Here is a 13,159-nt window from a genome sequence, read left to right as displayed (position 1 = left end):
GCCTGGGCGGGCCCTGCGCCCATCACTTGGGGGACGCGGAGAGCGCCGGGCTCCGCGAGCGGAGCGCAGACACACGCTCGCCGTCGGGGCACCCCCGGCCCCGCGCGGCGCCCTCCATCGCCCGCGTCCTGCTCCCCGGGCGCGTTGCCGGGCTCCCCAACTGCGCCGCAGCCCAAACTTCCCGCGGCGGCGGAGCGCAGCCCGGGTCGCGGCGCGGCAGAGGCGGCTCCGGACCTGCCCGGGCGGAGGATGCTGAGCGGGCTGGGAGCGCCGCGCCGAGTCGCTCGCAGACAGCGCCCGAAGTTTCCGAGCTCTCACGCCGCCCGGCTCGGGCTCCGCCGCCCGTGGGTCCCCCGCGGCCCCTCGGCTCCCGGGGTCCTCCCTCTCCCGCCCGGCCCAGCACCCTTAAAGGGGCCGCGCAGTGCTCGCCGAGCGTCGCTCGCCGCTCTCCAGGCGTCGGTCTGGCAAGTTCTGCTTGGTAGTATTCCCATCCACAAGTCAGGGGTGCCCGACTGCGCCCTCAGGTGAGAACCAAACTGCTCAGGAGCAGAAATCCAAGCTAAAGGGAATTTGTCTAGCGTCTCTCGCCACCCCTACACCTTTCTCCAAATGGAACCTCCCAGCCAAAGACTTAAAAATCCTCCCGGTCCCGTTTAACCTCTTCCTTACCGTTTCCAGAGATTGGAATTAACTCAAATAACTTCTCCGTCACACCCCCAACTCCCACCACCACCCCTCAAAAAAATTAAAAAAGAAAACAAAAGAGAAATTAAGGATAGAGCCATTAGGATAGGGATAGAGAGGACTATTGAGAAATATCAGTAGGTGGCCGCTGTATTGCAAAATTCCCTTTTTCCTGAAGTTGTTAAAGCTTCTGTAAATGAGTGTTCAACACCAGGACTCAGGTTGGACCACGGAGCCTTGTCACATTTTACAGGACAGACTCATCCAACTTCAGACTCTACATATTAGAAAGTTTAACCATCGGAAAGTAATCGAGGGAGAGCCGCGGTGTGAGGCTCAGAGGTTACAGCTTGCAGTTAGGGGAAGTCATTCAGCACTTCAGAACCATGGGGCAGGCCCCGGGATCTGAGGCTGCCAGTCAGGAGCCCTGTGGCGGTGCCAGGCCTGTTCGGCTTCTAGTAAGCCGGGACTGTGGAGATGCTTCCCAGCACTAAGGAAGGGTCCCAAGACAAAACAGACCTGACACATCTGATAAGCATGGGTTCATTCATTCCTACGCTCATTTCTCTTCCGTTCTACTGAATAAGGCACTTACGGAAAACACTTAACACGCTGTAGGTGCTCAGTTATATGGAAGATAGTGGTACTTACAGCTATTCTTTTTCTTAATAAATTACTACCTGCAAAGTTATGTATGATAGCTTCAAAATGATTATTGTCTAGCAGAATATAAAAGAAGCTTTTTGCCCCTGGAAAGAACAATTTCACAATGGATGGGGAGAGGTGGATTTAATCTTTTCTATATGCTGTATACTTCCTTTCTATATGTGATACACTTTTCTATTTTTGTAAGTGAGTTCATGGATTATCCAATGAAAATACAATTTTTAAATCATGTTATGTGTTCATTGTAGTTCCCGCAGGCACAGCCAGAGATCTTGTAGCAAAATTCTGCAGGAGGAAGCTCTGGTTAACAGTCCCTATCTTTGAAAGTGAAAGATAGTTTAATCCTAAGAAAGCTGCCTGAAAATTCAGTAAACAGGCAATAGATAAGAATTCAAAGACTCCAACCAGAGTCTTTTCAGCAATAAAAACAAGTATGTGCAGTAAATACTGAAACACATACACTGAGTTAGTCTTTGTGGAAGGATATTTAGTGAGAAAAATAGAATATAACTTTTTTCTTGGAAAAAGTGTGCTTTTAACATAAGCTCACTAGGTAATAGAAAATAAATAAAATTAAGAGAAGAGCAAGAGACAGAGGCAGAAAAACCCTTTAAATCCTTAAATCACTTAAATGCATTTTAAATAAAGGTTTTGAACTTACACTTAGTAAAGGACGTGTACTTTTCTTTATGTTTTTGTGGTGCAAAAGATTGAATCTGGGGTCTTACACATGCTGAGCACATGCCTGAGCACTGAGCTACACTCCCAGAACAAGGATGTATACTTCCACTTATCAAGTAGAGTATGTATAAGGCTCCTGCTTCATTGTTCCCACAGTGAATCTCTAGAAATTTGCTAAGATTTCTCACAACCTATTTTGCTAATCACCATTTAATAGAGTCCATCTCCATTTGCCTTTTATTTCTTCTCAGCCTCTCTAAGCAACACCGACCCAGCTCCTCTTGTCCAACCCTAAAGTTGGGATGACCAACGAGTGTGTGCAGTTAGTATCCTGCACAAAATAACTTTTGGCCAGGCCCCTGATGAGGGTGCTATTACCAATTCACTTACACTGCTCCTTGCTTTTTTTCCTACCTCATCCACAGGGCACTTTTGCCTGTGGATTATATGACTAAAATTGGTGTCTAAAGATAAGAACTGGTGTGCCAAAAGTATCGGACGAGTTACAGTCAGTATGCCTGACAATCTGCAGGAACTGCTTCATTTCACTCATGCATGTACAGTTCAACACTGAGTGAACAACATCTATGCCTAAATTGCTAACGGCTCAGGATACAAATATAATCTTAATCTCCAGTTTCTAACAGCTCGTACTGTGGAGAGCTCCACAAAGAATAGATTAGGCTCCAGAGTAGAATCTCTCTGTCCTATCAATGCTATTGAGGTAAAATGAAAACTCAAAACATTCTTGGAGATCTTTTTATAACAACCTGTTGCCTTTCCGCTTTTACTCTGAACGCCAAATTACTGAGAAGAATGCATGAAATGCTCAATGTGTCTGATATGAAAGCATGCACAAGTTTAAGTATTTACATGCGGCTGGGAGCCCTATGCCAGCCGGGTGCTCAGGCAGTTCCAGCACGTGCAATAGAATTTTGGCTCATTCCAAAACTGGTGGGAAGCAAAAGAGAATGGCAAAGAGAAAGTGCCTTGGTTTGCACACAGGAATGGCATTCTGGCCATTAAGATCAGAATGAGTGGTGCGGCCTCAGGTTTTGTAGAGAATTCTTAGTTCCTTTAGAGCCTGTGAAATGCACGAGCCCTAAAAGGTCCCCTTTAAAATATTGAGGAAACCTTGAAGTGACATATTTTACTAGCCCACAAATAGAGTCTTTTCACGACTTAACATTCTGGAGCAGAGTGAGCTCTTCAGTTGTTCTGATCTGATTTTATCTTTGATGGGGGAAGGGTAGTTGCAGGAACTCAGGAAATAGCATAAGGCTCCGGATCTCTGCAGGGATCTCAGATACCACTTACTCAGATCAAGAGAAGCAGTGTAGATTTCCTAAGGAAAATACCAACAAGAACATCTGTCTGTCTTTCCTTTGTAGCAAGCAGGCTTGGAATCAAACAGAGTCTGTGTTTTAAGTCCCCAAGTTTCAGCAGATTGGGAGAGATCTGGCAAGAAGTCCATGTCAAGGCTGTGCTGAATCCTTCTAGGCACCATCCTTCAGGGTATATCCACTACTTTAGCAATTTTTCCATCAAGTTGCTGAATAATCTGCACAATCCTTGGTGTAAAATGAATATTTTCATAGTTTTCCAAGTTTGGAAATGTAAATTTCATATCAGAAAGTAATTTAAAGAAAGCCTAACAAAAGGAGGGTAAATTCGCATTTGTCAGAGCATTTGCTATGTTTTAAGAAACCAGGTTATTCTAGTTTCTTTCATATACACACAAGGCACGCTGTAAATGTTGTTTTTGTTCACTTCTTGGTCCTTTGGAGTGGGTAATTATGTGTAACCAACCAGAAACTTTTGAGAGAAAGGAACCCATGAGCTATTCATCTTTTTTTCTATTTAAAACTTACATCATGGAACATTGACTGTGACACATGCCTATAATTCCAGTACTTTTGGTGGCTGAGGCAGGACAAAAGCTTGAGCCCAGCTTTGAAAATTTAGGGACCTAGTAAGACCCTGTCTCTAAGTAAGAAAAAAATGGAGAATCACTTAATGTAGCCACTGTCTTCAACACAGCACTTAGAAGGGAAGCATAGGGTAGGACCCCACTGGCCTCACCTAATCATACTCTGCACTGTAACTAAGGATCTCTGAGGCTTATTTAAAAATACAAACTATTTTTAAATAAAAATACAAACTATTTTTAAACTCAGATCCTGTAGAATTGCGATGTCTGTGCAGGGCTGTTAGGATGCCAGCATCGTGGAAACTTTACACTGTAGATCGCCATAAAACAAGGTGGTATAGTACTACACTCTTTGATAGAGCCTGCCCAAACTTAAGTAGGAGCAACAAAAGGTCACACTCCAATTTACACCTTTAATGTTAACAGATGGTTAATTTTTTAAGATAAGAGAACACAGGGAGCAGCATTAATTGGGGGAACCATTTGGGGCACTTTACAAACATTATCTGATCCTGTTCTGGCATGTGAAGTACTCTTATCCCCATCTAGAGAGGAGGATATGAAAGTAAACTATGAACTCAAAGTTCGTCAGCCCAGAAGCCATGGAGCTTATGTTTGAACACAGCTTATTTTGAACTAAAGGACATGGGTGTATCTTGGAGGGAAAAGTTTCATGGTAGGATATGCTCTGAAGACTTTGAGTTCATGTATTTAAGCATTCCCTGGTGCCTCTGATCTGTACGTAGGCATTGTGAGCCCTACAGAAGTGTATATTTGAGACATTTTTTTCTCTTCAATAAACTCTGTGATGGTGAACCTAGAGCGCATGAACCACAGGCCTGTCTGTATCACTGGAAACTCTAAAAGGGTTACTATCGGCTGAGGATAGGCATGCTATTCTTGTGGGTTCTCCACGCTGCCTCAGACCTGACAATTAAGGTCGTAACCTTTCTTGACCAATTTGCAAATGGAAGTTGCTCAACAGAAAACATAAGATCATAAATTGAAGGAAGTGCACCTTCTAGGTCATTCCTCACCAAGCAGCCTGCCTGAAGGAGCCTGTTAAATTCTGAGTGAAATCATCCCCGGATACTATTCAAAACTCTCTCTGACTTCCCCATCTCACTTGAAGTAAGAACCCATGTTTGTTCAGAGGCTTACTAGGCCTCCAAGTAGCTGCTTCCCTGTCACCTCCAGACATCATTTCTCTCTACATTTACTTGCATTTTGCTTACATTGCTCCGCCACAGTCGCTTCCATGATGTTCTGACAATCAATGAGATAACCAGATGCCTCCTGCAGGAACTATGCATACCTCAATCCGGGCTCCCACTTCCATAAATCTGCAAACCTTCCCTCTCTTTTCATTTAGATTTCTGAGACTTTTTTGTGAAACTCCTGCTTACCATTGCAGCTTTACAGGATAGTCCTCATACCCCCTCTCTTCTTTATTTTTCTGCAAAGCCTTGGTCTTCACCTAAGATGCTATGTATTTCCTTCTTCATTTTTATTGGCTGCACTGTAACCTTAGAGTACTACCACATGAATCCAGGAATTCTTGACTATTCTTGATGAATAATTCCAGGGCCTGAAACAATTCAAAGAGTGCCTGGCACCTAAGAGCCATTCAGATATCCATTGAATGTGTTTATGAATGTTTATTTCTTCCCTCATTATCTGCTCTTCTACATTCTTCTCTCTGTTCTTCTAGGCAATGTGGGTCTTTAAAAATTTTATTTCTAGCTATCAGATGTGTTTTTACCCAACACATTGTTCAACCATTTATTCATTGCAACTGAGAGAAGGTTAAAAGGATCTCTCAGTGAACCTCTGTAACTTCAAAATCAGGGTGCCAACTTAAACAAGCACATGCTTCTTTGGGTCCTGTTATTTGAGCACAACAAGATTGGAAGCATGGAGACTGGAGTTTGGGAGATTCAAGGCACCTGACAATTTACATTTCTTATGGGAGAATTCCGAAGTCCACCGAACCTGATTTTCCCGGATTGTGGCTTTACTCAGTCCTTTACACATAGCCAAAGCACAGACCTGTTAAACTACTAGAGCTTTCTTCTCATTAAAATATGTTAGAAATTCTTGGTCAGAACACTTTAGCTTTAGGCTCTTTATATTATTTCATATGACATAGTGTAATGCATACAATAGCGTGATAGCACTATAGAAAGGCTTTGTGTATTTGTGTCACATGGCCAGTTATCCAGAAATCCCATTTTGGATTTGTTTGCTTGTTTGTTTTTGTATTCCTGGTTCCTACTAGAATCAAAATACTAACAGTCAATATTTGTATAGTATGATGTGCTTGAAATACCTTTCTAAGTACTTTATGTATTCTAGCTCAATTAATCCCTGGAAAAGAAAACATTAGGTCAGTTATGTAACTATCCCATTTTCTACAAGAAGCACACTTTCAGGTAATTTGCAGTGAGCTTAGATCTGATTTTTGCAAATGATAACTGTTGATTAGTGCAATGTTATTTTTATAGATTCAGGTTTTGCAAGGAAAAGCTTGAATTTGGTTTGTGTAAATATGCAGTTTCATTTTGGGCTTAGTACTGGGAAGGGATTTTAAAATATATACTTTGGTAGTTCTACTTTCCTATGGGATTGTAAAGTTTAAATCTTCAATTTTTTAAAATTTCCTATTTTTGGCACTGGGAATCGAACTCAGGACCTCAAGCTTGACAGGTAGGCATTGTGCTGCTGAGCTATTTCCAAATTTTTCTATTTTATATCAAAAACATTCAAAGTAGTTTATGTTTCTTTTAAGTGCAAAAAGATGGCATAAAAATAGTAGAAATGTATTAAAAGGCTGAAAGTATATTGGAAAAATCTACATATTTGTATTTATGTATTTATAGCTTACCATAGGATTCTGCTATTCTTTGGATTTTACTTCCAGATATATCTGGAGCCAAGAGTATACTATTCTAATCATGAATTAACATTCTCTGAAATGGGGATCATAGATAACAGCTGCACGCTGAGCGACACTCTCTATAGGCTTACAATTTGAACACAAACTGACATTTTGTAAGTAATTTACCATACTTTGTGTGTGATTCTGCAGATGTGTTTTAGAAAACTGTTTAATGTTTTTGGGTCTTCATTGCTTAGAAAAAGTCTTTTCAGGAAATGTTTATGGGCTTGAAGTACATATGTTGGGATTTATGTCTTATTTTGCAATTCACTATATTTAATCCCACCTGCTGCTTGGTTTATTCTGAATAGTTTACCCAGAATCTAACAGTATTTTGATCAGTCCATTCAATAATTATTATGTTAATTTGAAAAACTTCTTGAAATCTATTAGGGTTTTCTATTTAGAAGTTATTTCCTGGGATAAAAAGTAAAACATAGATGTAAATATTTAATGTTATACTAACTTTTCAAAAAGAATACCCATTTATTATTGGATAATCTTTATTATTCAAGAATATTATTTATGTTATAAATCACAGCAGTAAAGAATTCATTAAATTAAGGATCGTAGAGTATTTGAAAGTTACTTATTTTATGGCCTCTTAGTGTATTCTCACTTTTGATTTGTGGAAAAATGACTTCACATCTGAAAAGCTAAACTGGGCTTTGGGATTTAATTGCTGCCTGGTGTGATTGAGGACTAGGTTTCTAAATACAGAGGTGCTCATTCTTGTGGATAAATACTGAATCCACATCCTACAATTGTCGCTGGATAACAAACTGCTGTTGAAAATTGACATGAAATGTAAACCTACTGTCTTAACAACAAGGATAATTACATATTTCCCCAAGAGCTTAATCACCCCATCTCTACTACCCTGGCCACATTCCAAAAGAAATCATCCAATTCCATTATTCTAACCAAAAGTCTTTGTTGATTCCATCTAATCTCATCTTCTCAGTTTCCTATATCTATGTTTGCCTTTGAAGCAGCTTTATTACACCTAGAAGGTAGAATTTCACTGGTACAGTACATTCCTTATTCTATTTGTGTATCATATCAGTGTCTTTGAAACAAAGCAGATGTTTTTTGAAGATAGTGTAACGACTTTATCATTAAAAAATCATACAAAAATTATTTCACTTACACAAATTTGTAAATGTTACAATGTTTTTGCTATAAAATTTGTCATGTTAATTATTTTCAAAAGGTATTAAAGGTACAAACTAAAAGTAATATGGCTTACATTCCAATATTTTCCTATATTCAGATGCTACTTTTTCTAATGCAATCTTAATTATTTTTCTTGGTAGGACAGCTGCAGTGCATTTAGAACTTTTGGACAATAAACACTAATGAAATAAAACTTTAAATAATTCTCTCAGTTGTAGTCACATATGCAACACTATTGTATGCCCTTTTATTACTCTATGTGTATGAACTTTTCTTTTTACCGTGAGGAATAGTACTCTAAAAACTGCTGTGAAAGCTACATTTTCATTCAACAACATATCATAAGAATTTTTTCTGTTATGAAATACTCTGCAGCACCATCAGTAAGAATGAAATTCTTCTATCACATTATTGTATTAAAATCCTTATAACTAAACTTCCTTTGTTAGATGTTTGCATTATTTCCTATGGATATTAAAGCTCACAAAATCTGATTTTTAAAAGTCATATTGAGAACTTGTCTGGGCAGTTATGCTGTTAATAAATTCCATTTTCATAGTAGATATTTTGGTGACACAATGCATAGTTGCCTCAACTTATTAAGTTAGCCAAATAGTTGGAGTCACCATGCAGATTACTTACTTATGTGGATTTAAAACTAATATACATAAAAGTTAAAGATAACAGGCAACAAGGAAAAACAATTAGACAATTTTTAACAACTTAATGTTATTTTATCCAGCAGGATTATAACATGTTTGTTCAATGGAAGACTTTCGTTTTCATTACAAGTGATTAATATATGAAAACATTTGTGTTTCACAAGTATGCTTGAATTTCACAGGTCTTGAATTTCACACGAGAAAGTAAACTCTTTTATTTTAGCAGGGGCAATAAATCAAGACATCAGGGCCTTTTCTAAAAAGGTGTCTTTGGGGAGAAGTATAAATTTGAGCAGAATTTATTATTTCACTAATTATTTTTTGCATCAGGGAATGTATATTGTTTAATGATTGGATGTGCTAATTGTTGACAGCAAACATAAATAGGAACCAACCTAGATGTGCATCCTATTATCCAAATCACATTAATTTGTCTAACATTACTTATTTCTTTATTTTTTTCTAAATTATACATATAGCTTATGATGTAAAAGGAGTGAAGAAGATTTAGTTATCCTCCATTTCCTGGCATAATATGAACTAAAAAGTTGAAAAATTAAGGAAAAAGCCTTAGTTCGTATACTGGGTATTTGGGTGATTGAGAAAAGCAGTGTATTTTGAGGTATTTTAAAAAGTCAGCCCTCTATTTGGAAAATTCATCTTTTTAAATAATTATGAAGTTTTTTGATTGATGCATACTGAAAACAACAGAATACTGTAACATTGTAAATGAATTAATTACTGATTATCCAGTATATTACAGTTTTTGTGACCTGCTTCCCTTTAATATTTCCAAGTAGTAAGAGTAATTTAATAAAATCAATTAATGTAGATACTTTTCTTTAGCGATGTGTATATCTATTAGATGTGTGTATTAATTCTTATATTTTCCAAATAGAAGTGTGTGATTGAAGTTTTTGTACACAGATTGAAGAACTAGGTTTTCAGCCTAGACTTTTCTGGGTAACTTCTATTTATCCTTTAAGCCTCAGGTCCAAGTCTCTTCTTCAGAAAAACCTACGTAGAAATGTCATTGCCACTCTCACCCCGTATGGCAGCTTTTACCGTGAAGTGTTGTTTCAACAACTTTCACTTCACTCTCATAGTTGTTGGAAAAATGCAGGTTTTGAATCTGTCACTTCTATCAGTCATCAGTTCCACTATGGCAGTAATGACTTTCGACTTACTTATTAATGGTCATTGTGCACAGTTTTGTGCTTAAATTCTGTAAAGTACACTAAATTTGAAAACTACTTAGCTAGATTAAAAGGAAAAATAAGGAGAAAATCTGTATAACAAATTTGATCTATCTGCACATAGATTATTTTTACATTTAACAATTCTATTCCTAAATGGAAATAGACAACTGCAAAAACACATACACTATTTCAGTAGTCTTGAGCAGATGACTCTACTCTTTCTCTCTAGTCATTTCCTACTACATTCCTCAGGGTTTAGACAGAGAGATCTTTTGCAAAAGGGAAGGTGACCAGTGATGAGGGTATGATGTGGAGGGAAGGGAGAGGAAGACAGTGTAGAAAGAATTAAGATGTATAATGTATGTACCAGTGGCCCACAATGAGCGCAGGCTTTATGCACTACCAGCACGGCCAGATAAGAACAACATTTTGAAAGAAGAGATAGTTGTGGTTGTCACAGTTGGGAAGAAGGGAGCTAGCAATGCTGGTACCTAATGTGTATATGGGGGCCGGGGGGCTGTCAAGTGCCTTCCATTACACAGGATTCCTCCCACCCACTGCACACAGTGTTCTACCCCTGAATGTTAATAGTGTCAAGATTGTGTAGCTTGGCTGTAGTCTAACCTAAGTGTGCATTGATGGCTGTTTTGGTTCTTATGGATATTAAATAAGACAATGTACATGTCCATCATGAGTGAGGCAGTTAGGTTTGAAATTTCTTGCCATCTACTGAAGGGAAGGTACCATGAATACTTTTGATACTGTGACTATTGCACAATTATATACAATCTTACACCAAAATAGCACCAAATGCTTATGCAGCTTTAACACGCTTTTAATTACATTTTTCTAATCAATTACTATCAAGAGCTTATGGGAAGAAACATCTCTTTTCTTTTTGAAATTTTTTTTTTTCCCCTGGCACTGGGGATCAAACTCAAGACCTTGTGCTTGCCAGACAGGCACTTATGCCGTTGAGCTATCTTCCCAGTTGAACATTTTTCAGTATATTTACTTTCATGTATTTAAAGGAGTAAGAAAGACAGAACTGAGAAGGCTCCTGGGCTACATGTGTAGTCTCTGCCTTTTGGGCAGCTGTGACAAGGGGATGGCAACTGGAGCCCCATGTAATCAGCTTAGTAAGATCTTACCTCCAAATCAAAATTCAAAAATAAATAAATAAAGAAAATGCTGGAGACAAGGCTGTGTGAGACCCTGGCTTCAGTCTTAAGTACCAGGAAAAGAAAGAAAAAGAAGAGGCAAGAGAGGGATTAAGGGATGGAAAGAGGGAAGGAAAGAAGAGGAACTGCGAAAGAAAGGTGGTATTCATAGTTGATTTGGTTCGGGCTTAGCTAGTTAGTCAGAAAACATTTATGGTGATAATTTCCACAAACTGCTTGATTTGACATGATGGACTGCAGACTGTGAAGCTTCCCTCTTGTGTGGCTATGACTGAGTGAGCTTATAGCAAGTAGAATCTGCTTCTATGGTTCAGAATCTTATTAATTATTGAATATAAACCATATGTACTGACATTGGTCTGGTACAAAAACATATACTATGTTATCCATCTTCTAGTCTATGGAATTGCAGTTGTAACGTGTCTCATCCTAAAAGTCATAGTGCTTATTTACTAAAACTTTGTTCTTTGGAGCAGGAATAAGGGTAGACATGAGTGTTTGTCTCTAAGATATGTAGGGAGGTAAGAACATTGAAACCCATCCCTGTCACTAGCTAGTGAAGTAGCCATAGATTAAACTCTTAGTATCTTTAAAACCTGTCTTTTTTATTATAAGTGGTGGCAGACTAGCTCTAAGCTCATATGTGTTCTGCAAAGATTTTTACAAGTCATACACAAAGAGTGCTTGGTATAATGCTTAGAAGACAGTAGGTTGTGAGTAAAAATTATTCTCATCATGAAGTGACTAGAAAGTGGGCTCTGATGAAACATCAAATTTAAATTTATACCTTAGAGTAGAAGACTGAAAATATAATTTTAATCAACAAAGGACTGTTACTTAAAAGATTGTTCAGGAAACTGGGAATACAACTTAAAAAGCATTTATGTATAATGAAACATCTAGCTGCACATACAATAAAATTTGCAATGAGCAAAGTATTTTGAAGCCAATACTTTACAGCATTAATGGTGACATGTTTCTAGGTATCCCAATGAGACAGATTAAAACTTAAGATGCTGTAGTGTCTATAAGTGCAATCTCTGAAATCAGATCCTAATGATGCTGGGATACCATTAATTTAACATTCTGTCCTTTGTAAAATGTCAAGGCAAGTAAATGATCTCAGGTAAGTGAGATAAATTAGTATTTTTCAGGTTTTTAATAAAGATAGCTGCTGATTATCATGTGCAATCAAAAAATTGATTACATACCTAATAAATGCATAATGAGAAAGACATTCTAATTGTTATAAAACCAACCAAGATTAAATTTCCTTAATTTGGAATTTGGAATTTTTAAAATGTATAATTTTCCATGTCATCTTTTTCAAAACGTTAAGACAATCCATTTATAGTACTATTTCTTTACAGGTTCACAGATTAGGCTGGCTTGTGTAAAGTACCCGGGCAAGAGCATGAAAGAGAAGAGCAAACGTTTAGCTGTGTCATGAAATGAGCCTTGTGAGTGCTTAGCCATTTGTCACCAGGTAAAATGTAAAGAGGCAAACAATAGCTTATAGAAGAAAAGAATTGTGGCTTATATCTGGAAGAGCAAGATAATCGTTGACCGTATGAAAATAATTTAAATCAAATAAATTAATTTTTGCTACAAAGTAAAAAATACAAAGTGTCTTCAGTACTAACTTAACTATGACACAAAATTACATTTTTTAGATTAAATTTCAACACTTTTCAATACTTCGTGTAATTGATTCTTTTTTGATTCTCGCTTTTGAAAGGAAGTATCATTAATCTGTCACAAAAGTATTGTAAAACAATAAGTAATATAAGAAATTGATTTTAAAACATTAAACTTCATATGAATACTTAGGTACTGAAGATACTTAGTATGTATCTAGTATATCTTACATATCTTATTGATAAACTTCTCATTTGCAAAAACATAAATCAAATTAGAGGTGCTCTTTTTTGTCTTAAAGGTAATTCTCTTCATCTCACGCCACTATGAAAAGGATATATATCTCTAGAGAAATGTCTATACACGTGGAAATTTGCATGTCTTGAAATTTCTTTCAAAAACCA

Source organism: Octodon degus, unplaced genomic scaffold, assembly GCF_000260255.1.
Source record: "Octodon degus isolate 3935 unplaced genomic scaffold, OctDeg1.0 scaffold00106, whole genome shotgun sequence".
In the NCBI taxonomy this organism is placed as follows: domain Eukaryota; kingdom Metazoa; phylum Chordata; class Mammalia; order Rodentia; family Octodontidae; genus Octodon; species Octodon degus.
The sequence above is the reverse complement of the archived record's forward strand: the minus strand, read 5'-3'. Positions refer to the sequence as shown.